The 21,025-nt window shown below is 37.9% G+C and overlaps 1 long non-coding RNA gene across 1 annotated transcript in view; it reads left to right on the top strand.

The window, feature by feature from the left end:
- The window catches only part of LOC148055681 (uncharacterized), a 49,530-nt gene extending 30,859 nt beyond the window's left edge, over nt 1–18,671 (top strand). Inside the window, exons 2-3 of the long non-coding RNA XR_015704573.1 lie at nt 8,821–8,876; nt 18,561–18,671. This is a non-coding gene — a long non-coding RNA (uncharacterized LOC148055681). The remainder of the gene's footprint in view (nt 1–8,820; nt 8,877–18,560) is intronic.
- Nucleotides 18,672–21,025: the final 2,354 nt, after the last annotated feature.

The following is a 21,025-nucleotide window of genomic DNA, read 5'->3' on the forward strand; positions in this document are numbered from 1 at the left end:
AGAATAAAAATTTGGAGATCTGCTAAGCAAGCTAATTCATACTTCTGCCGTGTACTGGATTTAATAGCAGTTCTTGAGGATTTTCTATATGGATTTCTTCCTTCTTCCATAAGAAAGACATTAACATGAAGTTATATTCCAGGATCAGAAATTATGTAACTTAATGCTAAACAATTCTAACTTAATCTATAGGGGAATTTAGTTTAAATGCTAATGAGATCCATAAGCAGTCTTCATTGTTGCCATTGGGTGCATGTTAGAAACAGGAAAACAAAGACTCCAGAAAGATCACTTCATTCCTACACCCAAGTTACTCTTTTTACATACCTGCTGCTGTAGCATCATAGACGCATGCCTGTATTTGAAAAGCTGACAAATGGCTCTCTTCCAAAGCTTCCTGCCAATATAAATTAATGCTTACCATAAGAAATACTTGGATGATACAAAAGCATTGTCCTGTGAGAGATCGTTGAAGAACTGAGTAGTTCTGGCTCCTATACATCAAATCTAATGGTATATATTAATTAATTATAAAGCACTCCATTATTGTTTCTTGCCAGACCTAGTATTCTGTATGTCCACATCGATAGCATCATATTTGTAAAGGAGGGAATATCTGTCTCACAGGAAATGGTATCTAGAGGAAGATTAATCACTCTGCTAGTCAATTAAAATAATGACACTTAATGCTTTATAGCGTATTTTATTTGTATGGCTAAACGGGTACTATTGCTCCTATTTTATCCACTACAGTTTTTCAAACCTCATAAAAGACAAAGTAGCATTGGGGTTTTTTGGTTTTTTTTTGGTTTTTTTTTTTTTTTTCCTTTCACTAGGGAAAGATCAGGGTTCATCAGTTAAAAACTATGGGTTCTGCAGTGCCTAGCTCTGCAGAACTCTGTCTCTTAAGAGCCTAGATCTTAAATTTTAGCTACCTGATCTCAAACACGGAAACCAAACCCAGAGTTGATGCCAAAACTTATTCTTCTCCAAGATTATCCATAAATGAAATGAACATGCTAAGCAGAGGACTGTCTGTGAGTAGACAGTAGGTGTCAGAACCTGATACCTAGTAATTGCTCTTCTCCTGTTTATGATATAGTTTGCTTGGGAAAATATTTTCTGTAAAAGTAGGAATCAAGGCCTCGTGGTGTAGTCAGCTGAGGGAGTTAAAACCCGTTTGTTTCCTAAGAGAAGGTGCAGAAACTGCTACTGAAACAACGAAGCAGAGAAGATTCTGTAGGTTGGTGAGATGAAAAATGGGGAAGCATAACTGCAGTCAGGTACCCATGGCAATGAAAAGGCCTTAGGTTGTACTTTGACTAAAATCCAGAAACTCATGACTTAATCTAAGTCGATGTGACAGACTATATATGATAGTGGACTTCTTGCACACATGAGACTGTATTGTGTCCCTAAAATCGGTAGTATGACAGCGGTGTAAAATTGCTTCAAGAAAACTTTTGACTCCCATTTGGACTGTGAAGTAGCCTCAACTTTTTTTTATTAGGATTTTCAATATACTTGTTTTATTAGGAGTTTCTAAATAACACTTTAAAATAGGGATGATGGGGAAGGGAGAAAGTTACCAGCAGCCCTGTGAGAGTGTGACGGACAGGGTTGACAAGCAAAGTGCCTGGAGTGATGTGACAGAAAGTGATCACAAATTCAAGAAAACGGGGCTTAAGCAGGGTCATCTCTGGCATTTGCAAGTAAGCAAGGAAGTGTCTACCAAGCATCATTATCGAGAAATCCCCCAAACCCTTTCTGGGAAATCAGTGTGCTGGGGTGCCTCTCTGAAGTGCATACACACTATTGCATGCAGCGTGGGGAATATACATGATTGGTTAAAAATCTGTGTGTCATTGCAGCGCCGTAATCTTGTGATCATGGAGACATGGCAGGATAGCTCACATGGGGTATAGGGCCTTTAGAAAAGGCAGGCTGGGAAGATGAGGAGGGGGAGCTTCCCTTTATGTGAGACAACAGCTGGAATGCATGGAGCTCTGCCTGGGGATGGATGAGGAGCCAACTGAGACCTTATGGGTAAGAATCAAAGAGAAGACAGCTAAGGGTGACATTGTAGTGAGTATCTGCTATAGGTTGCTTGACCAGGAAGAGTGGATGAGGCCCTCAGACAGCTAGAAGCAGCCTCATGGTCACAGGCCCTGGTACTCACAAAGCTATTGATCAGATGGTGAATGGTTAGCTGTTTCTGGGAAAGGAATCACTAGATCCATATTAGGCTGTATTTTTAAGGCCCAGGAAATTGAGTTTCTAGATGCTTTGAGATATTACAGGGAATCTATAAAGAAGAATGCAATTAATTCCTGACCATGAAAAATACACTGTCCTGAAGGAAATCATGGTTACAAGTAAAATTTTGAGAGAAAAGAATATAGTTGAAATTAAAGTTTAATATAGTTGCAATTTTAAGTTCTTCAGCTTAATTTGTTCAATGCAAAAATGCTGTTTGAAAATGTAGTTTTAAGAGCACTCTGCAAGTATTAATTGAATTTGGAACAATTCCAGTGTTAAACTTTCTTAGACCACAGAATTCTCAACCTAGCTAACTCTTAGTTATATTTGGTAAAAGATCTTTTAAATTGACATAGCATTGGCTTCATTCTTAATAATGATAAACAGTTCTGAAAGGAAAACAGTAAATGTTTGTTTTATTTACCTTCTGGTCTTTGTGGAGATCTCGGTCTAAAATGGAGGTGTCTCTACAGGAGACAGGAATAAAATCCATGCTGCAGTTTTTTTTTTCATTCTCATGTCTACGAATTTCTTTAATGGTAATAATAAAGAACTTTTCTTTTAAGATAACATAAAATTATGCAGTGAACCTCATTGTCTGATGAATGGAGTGGTGGTGTCGGTACTAGCAGACCACGGGCTTTATGGTGAGCTAAGAACATGGGTCTCGGGTCTTGGCTTGGCTTGTCTTCATTTTTTTTTTTATTTTTTTTTTCCCCCAGTTTGTTTAGTTGTGGCAGCACTTACCTAATGACCAGGTGACTGTTATCTTCTTTCTTTTGACTTTTGCTTAGCTATGTACAATTGTGTGGTGTAACATCTCTTGTGGAATACAAATTGTGTTCCTAGAAAATACTACCAAAGAGCAGGTCTACAGTGTAGAATAAGCTATCTGTGATGCTAGAATAAAAATGCAGCATGTGGGAATAAAAGTATGGGATGATAGTAAAGGTGCCTGAGCTACAATCAGTTCTCTAATACTTACCATTCATCATTAAAAGAATGCTACCTGGGGATCTGAATTAAAACTGATTTCAGGGATAATAAAGAGAACAAAAACCATGTTACGAACGTCGGTGAAATGCACCATGTGTAGAAAATTAGGTGCAGCTCAAAAAAGGAGCAAAATGTTAAGCATATTAGAAAATGTGTAAACCCAAAGTGGATCTTCAGATGAGGAGGAAAGGGCAGGGCTACAGCAAGCTCATGGCAACCCAAATCTTTCCCTGGGATTATTTTGATGGTAGGTATTTCTTCCTCACTCCTTGGAGTATGTTTTTTTTTGTTTTTTCTTTTTTTTTACATTTGGTGATGCACTCTACACCTTTCTCACCTGTGCAAGTTTGTATGCATAAAGGAAATGTTATCAGTATCAGTAATTTTCAGGAAGTATTACTTTATGTTCTTCCCAAGGGTCGGAGCCATCCAGTTATGGAATAGAACTGATACTTAATGGATCAGTCAGATGTGTGAGGCAAAACACTTAAAGGAAATTGGAGAGTTGAAATCCATTCATGTTCAGAAGGCCAATGTGTAATTTTTCTTCCATTTCAAGTTCAACTTGTGTCATTTTAAGCATTTTCTGTGATATAATGCTTTATTCTCTGGAAAGAAGGGAAGGAAGTGTGAGATAGTTTCATATTACTATTTTTTTCACAGCATTCTTCTTCTAAACTTGAATTGGTATCACAATGTGTCAATAAAAAACCCAACCAAAACCAAAAAAGCTAATTATATCTGAAGATGAGTGCGAAGGAGTTATATTTGGCCAATGATCTTTCTGAATCAACAAGAAGTTAAAACCTGAGTCTTTGAGTCTTTCTCCCCATGTCCACAAAATGTTGGGCCCCTGTCAGAAATGTGTGTTGGTACAGAACTTGATTTGTACATCTCGCTCTCTTTTGGCATGATTTCTCTCTGCTGTGAGTATAGCTTATCTGCTGTATTAATACTGAAAACAAATGTCTGGAAGGAGAATATTTAACATGAGCCGAACTTTTCCGTTTGGAAAAGTTTGTTAATCTTTGTCAGTGCCTCCTGTCTGAATCAGTGCTGCAACAGCTGCATATTTTCTGGATGCTGGGACTAAGTTTTAGAAAACAACACAGGCAAGTATATATTAAGAACATAAGGATTTGTGCCTCTTGGTTTTAAGCATGCTTTCTAAAAGCATATATATGTAAACAAACAAATTATTACAGTGATAATAGATAATCAATATAGAAATGGTAGAGGAAGAGGAAACCAATAATGGGACAAAACTTATATAAATGCAGTATCAAACAAGTTTTGTTAGTACAAGTCAATCACAAAAAGAGGATTCTTCTCCCAGTGGCATACTAGTCACTGCAGAAGTAGCAAGAAATAAGGCCTGCAGTGATGCTATTTTGTGTATACAGAAAGTTTTCCCCTCTTTCCTGTGTTTGATGGAAAGGTTTGAATAAACATTGGTGATTCTCCAACAATATCCTGAGTAATAATTATCTGCTTTTAATCTGGCAATAAGGACACTGGTAGCTTTTTAAAGCAGATAATTTCCCACTCAGTGTACCTTCCCAGTAGGATTGGACATGATGGACTACCTACCCAATTCTTCAGCTGGCTGACAGCTTTGGGATTTACTGGACACATCAGAGTTGAGCAAAGCAGATGATGACAGTGACTCTCCAGAGGTCACCATCCCTCAATCAAAAGATGGAATGAAACTGATCCCTGGGTGACTCTGTTATCAGTCTTGCCTGACCTTTCTGGCTGGCTTGCTCAGACCACTGCACCGGTGAATTGCCAGTGGAAGCATGGCTCTGCTGTTGGTTATGTGACGAGAGGCTAGCATGGGAAACTATTCAAATCATTAAATTGCATGTGTCTCTTGAGCAATAAGTTGGCAGATACAAACCACCTCATTAGAACTGTGAAATGCTTTTAACAAATATGGAAATTTTTTAATATGGAAAACTATCTTGGGCATGCTTTTATATGAATATAAGGTATGTGTGTAGTCAATGACCTTTGTTTTACAAAGAAAATTTATATAAAAACATTAATAAATAGGGGTTGTTTTTTAGGTGTCAGTGACAAGACTGTGTGCTATGTGTTGACATGTAGTAAATAACAGGTAATGGATGAAAATATTTCCATTATGAAGGGCTCCAGAAAGGATTGATCCGTATATAAGCACTTGTTCTTGCCTTGTGATTGAGACTCACTAGTGAAAACTGATGCAAAAAAGGCACCGAGTACCACAGCATTTTCCCTGTTGCTTGTTACTAGGTCTGCTGCCTTACTGAGCAGTGGGCCCACGCTCTCCTTAGTCTTCCTTTTGCTAGCAGTGTATATACAGAAACTCTTCTTCCTGCCCTTCATCTCTCTTGCTAGTTTGAACTGCAGCTAAGCATGGCTAACTCTATCCCTACCTATGCAGGCAGTGTCTTTGTATTCCTCCCGACTAGCTGTCCCTGCTTTCAGCTCCTGTATCCTTTCCTTTTGTGCCTGAACTCAGTCAGCAGCTCTCCTTGTTTATCTGTGCTGGCCTTCTGCTGTGCTTGCTTGACTTTCTGCGAAGTAGAATGAACTTTCTTGTGCTCTGACATGGCTGACCTTGAACATTAGTTAGCTCTCCTGGGTCCCTTTGCCCTCCCAGGCAGTTTCCCATGGGATCCTGCCAAGCAAGTCCCTGCAGAGGCTAAAATCTGTTCTTTGAATTCCAGGATTGTAATACTGTTGTTGATCCTGCTCATTTGTCTCAGTATCTTGAACTCCCCAGTCTCATGGTTATTCCGGTCAAGGCTGCCCTTGCCATTGTGCAGCTGTTTCTCTTTGAGTGGCAGGTATGACAGAGAATCTCCCCTAGTTGTTTCATTGATCACATGCAGCAAGAAATTGCCTTCTATTTGTTTCAGAAATCTGGGTTGCTTCTGCCCAGTTGTATTGACTGTCCAGCAGATACCAGGGTGGTTATAGTTACCTGTGAGAGACAGCTCCTGTGATTGTGAGGCTTTCTCCAGCTGCATAGAGAAGGCTTCATCTGCCACCTCCTCTTGAGTAGCAGGTCTGTAGCAGACATATACTACAGTATCACCTGTGTAGGCCTGTCCTTTAATTCTTACCCATAAGCTATCGAAGTCTTTGTTACCCACCCTGCAGCAAAGCTTGATGCATTCAATCCTCTCATTCACCTGGAGCACAGCTCCTCCTCTGTACCTGCCTACTCTTTGCTAAAGAGCCTATATCCCTCCCTCGCAGCTCTCTAATCCCACTGTGTCTCTGTAATTCCATTGAGGCTATAGAAGTTTGTGCATAGCTGCAGATTTAATTTTTCCTGCTTGTTCCCCGTGCTATGTGCACTGGTATACAGGCATTGAATATGGGCCTGAAGTTGTGTTGTTTTTACAGGGTGAGAGACTCCCTGTGCTGCTGTTCTTCACACATCTGCTCCACCACTTGCTCCCTCATTCACATCTCTTCAGGTTATGGTAACTCTGTCCCAGCATATCTAGCTTAAAACCCTTCTCACTAGAGTTTTGGTAAAGAATTTTCATGTACCGCTTTGTCAAATGGTGCAATCGTTACTTAGTAGCCCTTGCTCCAGAGGTCCTGTGGTCATAGAAGCCTACAACACCAGCAGCCAGGTACTAATCCACCGGATGACTGATCTTTTGCTCAAGCCTCCCCCCACATCAAAAGGGTTGAGAAATGCACCATCTGGTCCCCCATCTTTCACCCTTGCCACCAGGGTGTCCTGCTTTTGACTCTAGTGCAGATGGACATGCCTTGTCTACTTGATTTGATTCTGGGATAAGGAATGAAGATGGGAAGTAACTTATAATTTGATAGTGTATTTCTGTGGAACAAGCTTGATATCGTTACTCATAGATATGGTGGTGCTTTTTGTTCTTTCTTTTTTCCCTGCCTCAAGATTGATTATCTTCTGTGCACTGTACGGCAGGAGTTCGTGTACATGTATGTCTAAGAGTATTCTTGGATAAGTACTTGGGGGCGAGGGGAAGAAGTAGCAGGTAATCTTGGAGTCTTTCATCACAGAAGCCCTAGAGGATCCTTGTAACATAAAACTACTTGTACCTAACATAAAACATACAGTAAATGAAATGTTCCTTCAGGTAAAAGTGTTGACCATTTGGGAGACTTGCCTCATTCTATCATTTAGCCAGTTCCTCTGCTGAAGAGGAAGGAATTGGAGGGGGAGTTGGTGTGATTAGCACATTAGCTTAAAATCTTGAACAGTAAAATCTTCATTTTCTCGGTCTTGTCTTTTCTTGTCTAACTTGACAAGTCTATATGAGACTGTCTTTACAACTTTTTAAATAGTAGTAATCTTCCTTAGTTCTGAATATTTGCTGCAGCTGCAGAATGTACAAATAGGCTCTGCCTTAATGTGCTTCAATAGACTTTTTTAGCTTAATGTTCCCTTCAGGGATTTAGATCCACAACTTTCAGTCTTTTCTTCTTCTTACTTCTGTCTCTGAAAACACCAGCATCTCTTTAAGTATCTCCACTTCTTCCTCAGGCAGTTTGTCATGAGGTATTTCTCCTGGTCTGTGAATTCCACCTAAGCTGACTTTCTCTTTCTTTGCCTCTCTAAGTTCTTTTTTTTTTTCTCCATTTTATTTTATGCTCTGTTCCACGTCAGCTCCCTTGGTACAGCGCCGACACTTTTGTGTTGCTGCTGTTTGAAAAAACAAAATGAACTTTTTTCACTGTTCCTAATAATTGTCTTCTCTTCTAGCAATTGGGAAATTGAGTTTGTATAAAAGAAGAAAGTTTTTAGAGGCTGAGACTCTGATATTGCAGATATCTTCTTCCCCTCTGTAATTTAAAACATGATAGTAGTCTCATTGGTTTGGATAGTATCACTGCCATGCCAATGTTGGGCATATGTACAGTGCTTGCAGGATCAGGACCTTTAGAATTTTTCCTGAAAGAGCTTGTCAGGCTTTTTCTAATTATTGTAATATAATCAGTAAAAAACAGATACAGAAGAAATTGCATAAATTGAAGGCTTTTTCTTAAGAAATTATTAGCTTCAGTTAAGTTGTGCTAGTTCCAGTATCATTTTACACATCCTTTGGGTTTTAGAGACATATTCTGCTGGTCGGAAAAGATTTCTCTGCCTATACATTAGTAACCTGAAATAAAGACACCTTGTCCACTATTCTATGTGCTCATTTGTTTCAGTAAAAAAGAGTATAAAACTACCTTCTTGATCTGATAGTTACTGGTATAAATGACTAGACAAGGTAAAAAGTGATAATGAATTTTTTTTTTTTTTGACACGCGATTTTCTTCATTCTTCCAGATCACTATTTTCTATCACTCTCTAGAGTCTTTGTTCCAATTCCTTTATCTTACACTAACACCAGAAAATATTGCCAACAGTTTGGACTTCTTTCTTTTTTCTAGTTTCGGAATGGTGCTTTTTCAGGAATATTTCAGTGCCTCAGTGCTGTTCCTCTCCATCACTAAACATGATAAAATGCTGTAGTAATACTGAAATCAGTAGTTTATATTTCCGTTAAATCTTATTTATACTTGTTTGTCATGCAGGTTGGGCTCCTCTGCCTGGAAATGAAGTCATCAAATGTTGTTATCCAAACCAGTCGGTGAGTGAGTATTTTGGAACAATTTTTAAGTATCAAATATCAAACTGACAGATTTCAGGGAATGTTGAGGAGTGGAAAACTGTTGGTGTTCTTTACTTAAGAGATGATTGTTTGCTTTTATTCCTAAGACACCTGCTGGCTGAATTTTCTATCCAGTGTTATAAAATAGTGAGTTCATTGTCATCAGATCAAAGTGATTTTCACTGTCACAAGTAACATCTTGGAAGGAGTTGGATATCATAACACTGCTTTAATATTAAATTAAAAGTACTGTTGTTCTTTCAGTGGTGGTAGTAAGAGTGTTATGCTTCTGATTTTGCTTATCAGGTTTTTCACGACGCATGATGGGAAGTACTGTTTACCACCTCTTGGTTTTCTGCTTGGTCAAGGGTACTCTATCTGCTTAGTTTGCTGAACTCTTAGCTCTGTCCTCTTTTTCTTATATTTTCATGTCTAGTTTCTCACAGTAGTGTTTCTGCCTATGCAGAATACTCTGTACAACACAAACTGAATTATGGTTTTGGAAGTAAACATGCAGTATCTGTAAATTTATCTTTGGGCTAAGACATATACACAGAAATGTAAAAACATGAGGCAAATGGACCCCCCACCTTTCTTCACTGAAAGGGTTGTCAAGCATTGGAATGGGTTGCTCAGGGAAGTGGCTGAGTCGCCATCCCTGGAGGTATTTAAAAGACCTGTAGATGTGGCTCTTAGGGACATGGTTTAGTGGTGGACTTGGCAGTGTTATGTTTACAGTTGGACTCGATGATCTGAAAGGCCTTTTCCACCCTAAATGATTCTATGAAATGGGAATAAATTGTTGAATAAAACTGGTACATGGCATGCTTAGCCAAATGAGAGGAGGAGGCTTTTAATGTCAAGGGTTGGAATCAAAGAGTATGGAGAATGCTGTGCTACAGGATGTTCTGAGTGCTGAAGTTAAATGTGCAAAATATGAGAAACAAATGGGAACATTCTGTGATGAGAAAATCCATCAAAGGCCCTAAATACAGAGATGCCACCTTCAATTGAGGAAGTCTCTCTGTTGCAAGCTCATGGAATACTTGAGGAAATTATTTTGTCATAACTGTTTTGTTTACTTCCTCAGCTAATCTCTATAGTTTGCCACGAGAGACAGCATACTGGGCTAGATGGGTTTTTGATCTGATGCCTATGGCTATTCTTGTGTGTGTATATTTTCTTAATTACATAGGAAAAAATTGTGGCCCCTAGCCCCCCTCTCCCAGCATTTTAGCAAACCTCAGTCTGAGATAGCTAGTCTCCACAGGCTTCTCCTATTGCCAGTGGAAGGAAAGGCTTCAGCTCTAGTAAAGCTTGGTGTTGGTTCTGGAGTGGGAAGGCAATTGAAACCATTCCTGTCTTTTTGCTGACAACAGGGGAAGCATAGAGGGTTTAGTTCCCTTATGCTAACGCACTCTGTGAATATCCACCATAGTACTTCCTCAGATTGCTTACAATTTAATTTCAAGCAATGCGTAACAATTGACTGTAACAAACAAATAGGAGGAATGATGAGAAATGGAAGAACAGAGGCAACTGTAATAAAATCATTACATGGTTCCAAGTGACGTTCATCACTGGACTTGTGAGCAGAATGAAGCATTAAAAACAAAGCAGTATGAAATGCAACATTGCAGCATATTTGAAAGCACTGTGGGAATACTGACTTTTTCATTCGGATTTTGACTTTATGAAGGATAGTTACTTCTGTGCTGAGTCTCATAAAACAAAATGTTTGAAAATATTTGTCTGTTTTAGTCTTGTTATATCACAAGGTCAGTGTATTGTTGCTAGGGTCTAAAATGTTAACAAAACACCCATTTGGCTCTGAATGCTCCTTTTTACTACAACAATGCTCAACTCTATTGTGTGGTGCTGCTATCTGTTCTGCAGTCCTCAAAGAACAAAAAAATCCCAAGCAAACAGAAAGCCATTGAATAAACTAATTCTCACGCACTGTCAGACCGAATTACTCGGAGAGCATTAAAAAAATAAACCACTAGATTTATAGAGCAGAGTTGCCCTCCTTTGTATCATTTCTCCGTGTATGCATGTATACATACATAAAGATCCCCAAAATGGTAGGGGTGGGAACATATGTTTGGGCTACCCTGTCTTTCTAATATGGAAATGAGAATACTCTTTCCTTATAGCCTCAATGTGAAAGTAATTACTTCCAAATCTTCAAATTGCACTTAATTATAGACTCTTGCTCACCACTTCACTCAGAGGACCTACACCAAACTGTCCTTTCAGATTCTTTTTAGTTGTTTGAATGCCGTGTAACCTCAGAGTGGTTCTTCACTGCCCATTTGAGTTGAAGTTATACAGAGGAACTTCAGGAAATGGAAGCTCAAAGTGTGTGCCTTTTCCCTCATTATGGAGGAAAAAAAAAAGAAACAAAGAAAAAAATTAAGTGAAAGGAAGTCTTAATATCCAGTCATAGGCAAACAAAATATTTTATATGCAGATCTGTATGTGTACAGTTACATATATACATGAATATACAAGAAATCTGGAGTGGATTTCATAGAAGATCTTAGGAACAAGAGGAAACAGCTGAGGCTTTATTGCTGCAGTTCAGCTTTGCTGAGCATTGCAAATATGGAATGTTGAAAGAAGAGCTAATAAGGATAGCTGTTGGTATAAGAGGCTCACATTTATCAGCAGTTTCAATTAGAACTAGCTACCATGCTAACAAAAGCTATAGCAAATGTGAGGATCAAAGTAGTGACTTGATTTACAGTTACCTCTGTGCCACTGATGTGTTTATCAAACAATTCAGATACAGAAACAAGTAAAAATACTGATGCGAAAGGAGCAGACAGATCAAATCTAACTCCCAGGTGAAGTGTACAAATATTAAATGAGAGAGGAAAGAATTAATAAGGGGGAAGAATGGAAAACTTGCGGAAGATGAAAACAAATGCTGTCATTTAGAGTCAGTGTTAAGATTCACAATGCATGAGATGATGGAAATAGTGTTATTGTTAGGTGACATTAGGTCTTCACTTCTAGAAGATAATCATAATAGGTCTCTGTTCTTAAGCAGCAATCTAAGTGGAGAGAAAAAAACTGATGGTACTAGCAAGAGATATTGGAACAGCAGGCACTGCAATACCAACACCTAATTCTACGAAGATCAGAGAAAGTTCTACAAGGGATAACTTACAGTGTGTGTGGCCATTTTGTTCAGAATATGAAAGATCATTAAGTTGTCTCTATTGAAAATGTCATTAGAGTGTAAGTCATGCAGCAGAGAAATCTGAATGTCGGTGAAATAAAGCATGAGAAATTTTCCTGGTGAGGCATGAATGTTGCTGTCTGTAAGTTCTATTTCTTCTTGCTTTTTCATTTATCTTTGGAAGGGGGGGAAAAAAAATCCAATCAAATAGAAGATTCTTCAAAAGATGTTATGTGAACATTGTACTATTGATACTTGCTGGGGAAAAATATTCACTTCTGTGGCTCTTTCTGTGCCATCTGTGTGAGTCTTACTTGTAGGAGACAAGGAGGTTTGTCAGTTAGGAGAGACCGATCTGCAACTCCGATGTTACAGTAGGCTTTTTGGCAACTCCCCTTTGCTATAGAATGTGTGTTGTTATCTACGTTTGTTACCTTGTTTGGATGACACTTTCAACTGGCTTCCCTTCAGCATGTCTTTAGTGCCAAAATGCTTCCAAAAGAGACTTCCAGGTTGTGACAGGCTTGCCTGGCTTTCTTGGACATGCATATGATACGATGGTTTCCAACACAGATAAAAATGAATGGAGTAACTACATGCTGTTTGGAGATGTTTACAGCAAGTTGGACTGGCTGCTACAGAGGAAATGTGAATTTGGAGTGAAGCAGATAAACCTTCTAGGATGCATCATCAGCAAATGGCATTCAGCTGAACTTAAACAAGTTCTAAAGCATGCCTTCTGGTTTGGGAAAAAAAAAAATTCATCATTAACAAATGATGTGGGGTAAACCTTATCAAATTTAGTAGTCTAAAACTTTCTGAGACAGAAAGCTATTCAAATAGCTAAACTTCAGTATATAGTACTAGTCTAGATACTCTAGGGTAACTGGCTTAGCCCCAGGCTGATTGCCTTAAAAGGGAGCAGGCATGCTGTAGCTCCTCTGTCATCTGCAACAGCCCTGTGGGGGGATGTCCTGGATACAGAACATATTGAAAATGGCATTAGTCACAACCAGTAACAACAGAACTTCATAGTGAACACGGAACCAGTAATACAACAGAACTTAATAATAAGCCCTCAAATTCCTAGCATACTGTCCTGGTTTCAGCTGGAATAGAGTTAATTTTCTTCCTAGTAGCTGGTCTAGTGCTCTGCTTTGGATTTAGGATGAAAATAATGTTGATAACACACTGGTGTTTTAGTTCTTGCTGAGCAGTGCTTACACCGGTCAAGGACTTTTCAGCTTCCCCTGCTCTGCCAGGTGCACAAGAAGCTGGGAGGGGGCACAGCCAGGACAGCTGACCCAGACTGGCCAAAGGGCTATTCCATACCGTATGACATCATGCCCAGTATATAAACTGGGGGGAGTTGGTTGGGGGGACAGGGATTGCTCCTCAGGGACTGACTGGGCATTGCTCAGTGGGTGATGAGCAACTGTTGTGCATCACTTGTTTTGTATATTCTATTATTCTTATTTTCTCTTCCTCTGCTGTCCTATTAAGCTGTCTTTATCTCAGTCCACGGGTTTTACTCCCCCCCCCGCGCTTTCTCTCCCCCATCCTACTGCGGGAGGGGGGGGTGAGCGAGCGGCTGTGTGGTGCTTAGCAGTCCTTTTAATAAGGCGTGGGCACCTCTCTCAGGGCGAACCCATTCCAGGATGCTCAGCCCTTCACAAAGACAAATGTCTGTCTTTTTTTTTTTTTTTTTTTTGTGTGTGATATTTAATAAGTAATTTGGCAATATTTTTTGACATAGCTTTTTGTAAGCTTTTATGTAAGCTGCTAGAAATCAGGAGGACAGATCTGTAGATCTGTTGTATCCATGTCAAGAAGCTTCATGGAAGCTGTGAAAGCATAGTTTTAAATGGAGGGGCTCCTTAGTCACAGTGCAGTGGTGATAGTTTCACTGTGAAGAACTTGGAACGAAGTTTTTAATTTTACCATGTAAACACAGCCTTAGTGAAGTTCAGGTTTCAGAGATTTCAGATGATCTTCAGGCTAGGATTCAAAGATTTTGTCCTTGTCTGGTGTGATTTCTTCTTAAAACAAGCACATGTTCTAACTAGAGACCTGTTCTAAGTGGTCAGCAAAATAAAAATCTTTATAGGGTATGTTGAATTTTGTTTACCTTGTCCTGGCAACATTTCAGCACCTGCTAGTTGAGTTCAGGAAATCAGAGTTGAGACATTAATGAGACTTGCCAGAAAAGTCTTCAAGACTGCTGCAGAAGGTTGGGTTACATGTCTTGGCTTCCAACAGAGCAGTCACTTTACCAATGGGACTGAAATTATCTTCACATGGGTTAGTGGCATGATACTGAAAATATGACTGCTTTATCCTTAGGATACGAAGAGAGAAGTGTTCTTGTGAACCTGTGTGCATACAAGTAGATAAATACAGGGTGCAAAGACCATGATCTTTGGATTTGGAATTTTTTGGAAAAGGATTTCTTTTTTTTTTTTTTCCAAATTCAATAAGGAACTGAAGAGAACATGGGAAGGAAAGATAGAAGGAAAGTAATTGCTGATATCATCAAAGCTACTTGGCAGGTGCTGGTAGTAGGTAAGAACAGACCTATTCTAAAGCCTCCCTTTTTGAGAGGACAAATATATTACTGCTACTGACTGCTACATTGACTTGTTTTAATTTATGCAAGTCAGTGTAAATCACCTGGACACTGAGGGAAGAGTTTCAAGGTGAGGATTTTCTGACGTTCGTATGGCAGAACCCTCAGTTTACTTCTGAAGCATTTCTGGTTTTCACCTAAGACTTTGGTTTTCGGAGGCATACGTAATCCACAGGAGCTGTGGCTCAGAAAAAGCACTGCAAAAATCAGTGTCTGTGGCACCCTTGATGTAGTAGAATCATGAATGATTCTCAGTGGAATGTCTGAAGGATGTTGTTTTATCAGAGGAACAGGGCTCACCTGCTATGTTTCCTCATATGGTAAGGAAAGAATTGGGACTGCAGTGGTACTTTGTTAGAACCTTGTTAGAACATTTTTCGTTCAAGGATGCTTCCATGTGAAAGCTATACAGAAATGAGAAAAAGGCTGGAGGAGTAATCTGGCCTTCCTTTTCTCTATGAAAATACAGTCTGCATTATATTGTTTAGGAGTAGAAAATGGTCAATTACTGTAAATGTTGTTTTAGCTTATTACATGTGTGTGTATAATCAGGTTTATAGCTAATCAATTATTAGGTTTAGGTGAAGGAAATACGTAATAGTAAAAGCAGTCTTGGTACTTGCCAGCCTTCTTTTGGTAACATAATGTGAACTGAAGGAAGAAGCTAGAGTTGTTTAGTGGCATTACGAAGTCTGGTTCCTCATCTGTCATTCACATTAGATTCCCTTTTGTATCATGCTAACCTTCCTTCTAACCTTCTCGCTTATTAGCAAGACTGGTCTCTTTGACCGAAGATGTGTGCTGTTGCTCATCCTACCTGGATTACTCCAGTCTGTAAAGTTGCCTGTGTTTTCATATATGATTCTGGGTGCAGGGGATCTGCCGTCAACTCAAGATCAGGAAAATGACATAAAAATGGCTACGTACCTCTTTTATATAAATCAGAGCACTTTCTGCATGTTTATTCAAGCCAAAATACTTGTATTAGAATCTCTCATTTTTATATGTCATTTCTATTCCTATAATTTTGTAGAAAAGCATGAAAATCTAGCGTGTCTGGACCTCAAATTTCTGTAAGGCAAAGAAAATAACTCAAGGTTTATTCTATAAATTGTCACCATTTTGAAATCTGTATTTTCTCTAGATCATCATTAGTGAATTTTAAGTACTTGAAATCAACTATATGATAAAGTTCTTATTAAAATGTGATTGCCTAGGATCAGACCTAAAGACCCATGCAGGGAGGGATGCAAAAACTTGTATGCTTCCCCATATGTTGTTTTATATTTTTAATCCCAAATTCTTATCAGAGCCTGCTCTTTCAGTCTTTATTTATGGAAAATAAAAAATAGAAAAGGAGCCTATATTGTAATGAAAAGAGACTATGTGAACAGATTACAAGCTCTAGTTGTGGAAGGGGGGAAATACCCACCTAAAACAGCATTCCCAACCCCCTCCCAAAAACTCTACAGTACTGTGTAGGAAAGGCATTGTTGTTATTTTTCGAATGTGTGGACCAATTTTGTATGTTTTCCTTCTTTTCCTCCCATTCTAACATTTTAAAATATCAATTTAGGTTATCTATGTGGTTTTTTGGGTGTTGGATTTTTTTTTTTTGAGAAGGACATTGATAAATCCATTTTAGAAGTTTGATATAAAATGCTTATCTTGGAAACTGTTTTGTAAGTATTACAGAATGTTTGCACACAAACTTACTTCTGTATTTTTCTGAGATTTTGCCTCTGCCAAGTTATTTGTGACTGTCCTGCATTCATGGAAGACTTTGATGAAACTGTTAATTATAGTTTCTCTTGTCTGTGAAAGGAAAGAATCAGGGTGTGGAGTTTGAACAGGCAAACAGTTTATTGGAGCTTATGCACCTTAGTCACTTTTAGGTGCTCTTGGAATCTTTTTAGCATCTGAAATAGAAAACTTTATCAACTGTCCTAAGAAAATTATAAGAAAAGATAACAAACTTACCTTTGTTTTCATGTGAGAACATTTGCAATTTTCAAATAAATTGAAAATAATTATTTTTTTATTAAAATTATTATAATAATATAATAATATATTTATTATTATAAATAAAATAATTATTTATTTTTCAAATAAATTGAAAAAGAAATTGACGTTCTCAAAATTCCTTTCAATTAGATCCTTATTTAAGGCAACTTTACTATTTTGTGATGCCACGGGTGCTTTGCTTCTGATTCATCAATGCACGACTAGGCTCTCTTCTCCCCTTTCTTTCTCTCCCTTCGAGAACTTTTATTCTGTTTATTTGAAACAGGTTATTTTATTTCTTTATTTTCAGATTTCTCAGCAGTGAATGGAGAAAAAAAAATGATAGGATTACTGTCAGCTGTAATGTTAGATGGCATTTGGTGTTTCCTGTCTAAGATTGAGAGACTTGTTTACAAGAATAAAGATTTTATAGGAATATTTGGGAACTCTATAGAAGTGAAATTTATAACCATACTTCTGATGAAGATTGATGTTTGTTTGTCTTAGTTCTTGAAATGCAAGGAGATATGGTGACGTACATTATCTTCTTGGCTTTGGTACACTACATAAGATACTACAGGGAAAGGAGGAAGAGAGACTAAGGAAGCAATCGGTAGAATCAGTCTGAAACTGAAGGGGAAAGAGAGGTGTTTGAGAGTGGTGAAGGTCAAAATGTAGGGATAGAAAAGCAGAGAGACAAGCTGTAGATGTTCTTTAAATTTCTTGTGTTCGTTTTTCTCTCCACCTCATCCATTCTATGCTGCTTTCTGCAACTTCATTTTCCTTTTAGTTTGAAATATTTTCTGGTGTTTTTTTGGGGTTTTTTTTGTTTGGTTGGTTGGGTTTTTTTTTCCAAATTTTGCTGTTCGATAATCTGAAAGTCACAGACTTCATTGCATTTGCCATCCTGGAGGCAATGCTTTCTATTAATTATAGACATGATGTTCTGCTTCTCATTGTGGTTCTGGCTGAATACAACAGTGTGCTATGTCATAAGTAGCAAGCCATCAGAAGAGATCAGTTTACAAGTACAAGAACAGAGTTCCAGAGTCAGTGTCCCCTGGAGCACACCTGGGAAAGAGACTAAGGATTGCCCTCTGTCCTACCCCCATCAAATTCCTGTTTGTTCTTAACAAAGAAATTCAGTGTCAGTTCCTTTTCACCGAGATCTAAAAAACCCAGCCCTTCCAAAGATCTGCATTTAATATAGGCCTAGACAGTTGTAGAAGAGATGTAAGTATTCAGTACAATATCATATAAGGAATAACTTAACAGCAATAGTTGAACAAATACAGATCAGTCAACACCAGGGGTATGTTGTAAGTTGCACAGTTAGAGGCATACTGTGTGATAGCATCTTTATGTAAAATCTCTGAGTAAGGTAATCAAAATACTCCTGTTAAAAAAAAAAAAAAAAAAAAAAAAATCCACTATTGTTTCTTTTTGTTGGCCTGGAACATTTGTCTGTTTTGTTCCAGTCTCTGAAATCTACTATCATATTCCTGTTTTGTTTATTTTCCTGTGAAATATTCTTTACAGAGATGAAGTATTAACATATACTTTTTTCAGTTATTTGAATTCTAAAAGTAATCTGTAGTATTTTGATCTTCCAAAATTCTGTTGTTTATCTCATTGAATTTTTTTCCATGTTTAATTATTAGAATGTTATTCTAATTTCAGAATAACAGCCGATATAATTATTTTTGACGTGGCTAAAAGTTAAAAAGATATTGATATTTGGCCTCAAATTAGCTGCAGGAATTAAGTCTTGGTATCTCATTCTTGCAATACAGGTTATAATAGAATTGGGAAATAATGTAACGCTCTTTTTTTTTTTTTTTTTGAGTTTGAAGAGCCAGCTGCAAAGAGAAATGGAGGAAGTGGTTTGAAGAATAAGAGCAGGATCTCTTATGGCAGCTTTCTTGCATGGTACTATTTGTTGCTGCAGAAATGAGGTAAGAAGACAGCTGTTTATGCAAATAAAATGTCTCACAAATACACATGAGAAGGTGTGCACGGCACTTATAAGAAAGAAATGTTCCCTCATGCCCATACTGTGTCTGTTTCCTGAATAAATCCCCCACTAGCCTAAATTCCTGTCTGCCAACTTGTATTGATGAATATGGAACTTGCTGAAGAGCCAAAGCATAATGGGAAAAAAAACAAAGCATAAACATTGCTTTTAGTTTGGAATGAATGCATGACTAATCCAAATTAGATATACAGCACTGCCCATTTCAAAGGGCAGGCTCTTTGGCTGGCTTTGCTTGTTCGCTTGCTCTAAAGAGAAAAACAGAAATACAATGAAAACTTAGTTGAATGCAATTGCAAGGGGAGGAGAAAAGGGTAGAATTGGATTACCAAAACTGGGAAAAAAATATACTACAGAATTGCGGTAATGTATGTTGGTTTGAAGTCCAATTGAAATATTTCATTTTCTTAGAAAGCAAAGTATTACTGATAGAAGAACAAGTGTGGCATATAGCATCAGGAATTTGGTGGGGTTTGTGGGTTTTTTTTTTCCCCATATTGTCTAACATTTTATTTGTGAGGGATACAATGTAGCTATTTTTCATCTACTTAACTTCAAGTATATTTAAATACAAATAATTAAAAAACAAGTAGAGTTTCTTTTAACTGGCTTCCATATAGACAGAAAAGAGAATGGAAATATACATTTCTGTGAGAGACAGGGCCAAAATGGTTGGAGACCTTGTGATGGCAGAGCATATGAAAATTTCTAAGTAGGTGTTGCCATGGTTGCAGTGGTTGTTATGCCTATGAAATTCCCTGGTTTATGTAAGTCAAAGAAAGGCTAATTTGTTGGACTTGGGTAGATCTTCTGGATCTTTAAAATTTTTTTAATACTACATTTCAAAACACTGGCTTCCAGACATGAAAGAAATAGGAGTGAAGAGGAACTGTCATTCCTCTAACTTTGGTTGAGTGAATCCTAATTTCCATTTGCACGTGGAAAGCACAGGGCTGAATATTAGTTCTTGGTCGCTGAATATCTGTCAATAGCATTGAAGATTACTTGATGGTGTTTGGCAGTGTCTGTTGTTCTCCATCTTAGAAAACAGCTAAGGAATCTGATATCTTAGCATTTCTTATCAACTTGATGGTAAGCTGAACAGTATGGCAAATGAGACTGCAATCTAGAAAAAAAAAGCTTACACTTAAAATTTTATTGGTATTATATAATACACAGAGTTGGCTGGTATTAACTTTTGCAAACTTTTGTAGCTGAATTTCTTACAGGTAGGAATCTAGGAAAGGATATGTCTAATCTTACATAGCATTGATAGCATTGCCACTTTCTATAAATGGTCTCTGGTTCTTCCCTATTTCCTAATGGTGGCTTAAAAAAAAAAAAAAGCAACAAAAATCCAGCTTGACAGACAAGTACACATATAGGGGAAAAAAATAACGTAGAGCTCCGAGTACAAGACTTTCTTTGGAAACTCAAACGTGTTCTTTCATTGCTTAGGAAAGCAAACTAATCCCTCCTAGAAATTCTATTACATGGAACCATGTTGCTACTGATACAAGTCAACAGCAATTTTGCAACTGTGGAAACCCATCATATTTATTTTTGTCACCTAGTGTATGTTCCAACTGACTGATGATAATAGTAGTCAGTCCTTTGCGTGGCCTAGCCACTATAATAAAGGTGAAAGATAAACCTGTAAAACCTATTGACAAAATATTTGCAACAGAAGATAAAACTCAGGAATTTGGGTTTCATTCTAACTTGCTCTGGGAGTATGCTCTAGTGACCTAAGCTCTGCCTCTTTCTTCCATAGAAACGATGCCTGTTTCTAAAAGTTGTAGTCATGATTCTTCCTTTCTCACCACAGTAGAACGAGGGGAAAAGCCCATGTAAAGAATAATAGAGGTGGCTTTCTTGTTATATGTTTCAGTGCTGGTGTTACAGAAGCTGACAGCATCAGTCTCCTTTAATTTGAGGGACAGACAAACTGAGATCCTACAGATCTGGGACAGAGCAGATATAAATCTGACAGAACTTACAGTGACTTGTTTTTTGTGCTAAGCTCAGAAAAATAAATCTTCTTAGCATGTGAAAACTGAATTTTTTTTCCAAGTTTTCATTTTGTCAACTGTGGCAAACAACTGTGTGCTGCACTTTGAAGATTATCCATTGTTAATATTACAGAAAATCATGGTAAAGCTTTCACAGGCTTATTACAACTAGGAAACTAATTCAAAGTCTAGAATTTTAATGTTACCATGCTTTTTGGAAGGCAGTACAGACTTTTATCCTTAAAGATAAGGGCTAAATAAACAAAT

This window comes from Nipponia nippon, unplaced genomic scaffold (assembly GCF_047370975.1).
Source record: "Nipponia nippon isolate SJK-2023a ecotype South Korea unplaced genomic scaffold, ASM4737097v1 scaffold_2, whole genome shotgun sequence".
In the NCBI taxonomy this organism is placed as follows: Eukaryota; Metazoa; Chordata; class Aves; order Pelecaniformes; family Threskiornithidae; genus Nipponia; species Nipponia nippon.